The 2,188-nt window shown below is 47.8% G+C and overlaps 1 pseudogene; it reads right to left on the bottom strand.

Annotated features, from left to right (window-relative positions):
• Nucleotides 1–1,183: 1,183 nt before the first annotated feature.
• LOC137773419 (aldo-keto reductase family 1 member A1 pseudogene) lies at nucleotides 1,184–2,188 on the bottom strand (annotated as a pseudogene).

The raw sequence follows: 2,188 nt of genomic DNA, 5'->3' as shown, positions 1-2,188 counted from the left end.
TTTTCAGTTTTATTTTTTTCTCAAAAGCCTAGTCATATTTTTAAAGACATTTAATCTGCGAATAGAAAACCCTGAATCTTAAAAAAGCTAAGGGTTTGGGGTTTTTACAACGATGTAACTTTCTGTACTTGCCTTCGAAGTCTTTACTTGTCACTTTGGTTAAATGGATATTTTTAAAAAATATTTATTTACTTATTTATTTATTTTGGCTGCTCTGGGTCTTAGTTGCTGCACACAGGGTCTTAGTTGTGGCATGCATGTGAGATCTAGCTCCCTGACCAGGGGTCAAACCCCGGGCCGCCTGCATTGGGAGCGCAGAGTCTTACCCACTGGGCCACCAGGGAAGTCCCTTAAATGGATATTTTTGACAAACTTCCCCAAAATCAAATTCTTTCTTTTTTTAATATATCCAATTTTAAAAATATTTATTTATTTATTTATTTATTTTTGGCTGTGTTGGGCCTTTGTGGCTGCGTGCGGGCTTTCTCTAGTTGCTGTGAGCGGGGGCTACTCGTCTTTGTGGTGCGCGGGCTTTTCATTGCGGTGGCTTCTCTTTGTTGCAGAGCACGGGCTCTAGGCACGTGGGCTTCAGCAGTTGTGACACGCGTCTCAGTAGTTGTGGCTCAAGGGCTTTAGAGCGCAGGCTCAGTAGTTGTGGCTCGCGGGCTTACTTGCTCCGCGGCACGTGGGATCTTCCCGGACCAGGGCTCGAACCCGTGTCCCCTTCATTGGCAGGCGGATTCTTAACCACTGCGCCACCAGGGAACCCCCCAAAATCAAATTCTAAATGAAGTTTTTTTTGACCTGGGGCCAACTTTGGGATTTTCCAAAGGGACCCTAGAATATTTGTTCTCTCTCCTTATAAAAAGAGAAATGTGAAGCTAATTAGGCTTATTTGATATGTTAAATTACAAAGAAAACATTGCCAAATAAGAAGTGATGTTTAACTTTAGCTTATCTTTGTGTGGGTATGTTATTAACATAAGTGTTCCAGAACTTATATAAAATTCCTACAAATCTGATGTGCATGGTATAATGTTACAAATTATAATCCTAGTTATTGTCTTTATGTTTTTTGGATGGATACTCCAATGGCTTTATTAACTCCTTCTTTCTGGGGATGGCAGGACATTATAGCTGGAGAGATGAAAAGGAAGCCAGGAAGCTGTGGTCTCAATATGGGTCATTGAAGGGGGTGAGCTGCATCTCTCGGGACCCTCTTCCCATCCACCGTAAGCACGGGCATGATGAATAGCAAATTTTTATTCAGGGCATCCAGCTGCTTCATCTCCTCCAGGCTAAAGGTGAAGTCAAACACCTGGATGTTCTGAAGGATATGGGAAGGTGTGACACTCTTGGGGATGCAGCTCACTTTCTGCTGGACCTGCCACCTGAGCAAGATCTGAGCTGGAGACCGGCCATGCTTTTCAGCCAGTGCCAGGACCACTGGCTCCTCAAGCAGGACAGGCTCATCAGGATCACGCCAAGCATGCTCAGAGGAGCCCAGAGGGCTATAAGCAGTCACCTCCAGGCCGCGTGCTTGGCAGCAGGCAATCAGCTCCTTCTGAGGCAGGTATGGGTGGCATTCCACCTGCAGGACAGCTGGGCACACAGAGGCCACACTGAGCACATCATCGATCTGCTGACTGCTGAAGTTGGACAGGCCCAGTGCCCCCACCAGCCCCTTAGTCACCAGTGCCTCCAGAGCCTTCCAAGTCTCCTTGTAGTGAGTGGAGTCATAGCATATAGTCCCATCAGCATTCTTAGGAAAAGGGTTGTCTCCCTGCTCAAAGGCATAAGGCCAGTGCATCAGGTACCGGTCCAAATACTCCAGCTGGAGGTCAGCGAGTGTCTTCCGGAGGGCAGGCTCCACATCCTCAGGGTGGTGATTTGTGTTCCACAGCTTGGAAGTCGCAAACAGCTCCTCCTGAGGCACCAGCTTGCCAGGTCCCACATCCTCCTTCAGGGCAGCCCCAATCTCAGTCTCGTTGCCGTAGATAGCACAGTCAATGTGGCGGTAGCCTATGCTCAAGGCATACTTAATAACTGCTTTTACCTGGCCAGGCTTGCTCTTCCAGGTGCTCAGTCCAATCAGGGGCATCTTCTGTCCAGTGTGCAGGAGGATACAGGAAGCCACCATTGCCGCCTCGGCACGAGCACAGGACGTTATCAGGGAAGTATGGCTTTT

This window comes from Eschrichtius robustus, chromosome 12 (genome assembly GCF_028021215.1).
Source record: "Eschrichtius robustus isolate mEscRob2 chromosome 12, mEscRob2.pri, whole genome shotgun sequence".
Taxonomy (NCBI): domain Eukaryota; kingdom Metazoa; phylum Chordata; class Mammalia; order Artiodactyla; family Eschrichtiidae; genus Eschrichtius; species Eschrichtius robustus.
Note: the sequence above shows the minus strand (reverse complement) of the source record. Positions and strands in the feature narration are given on the sequence as shown.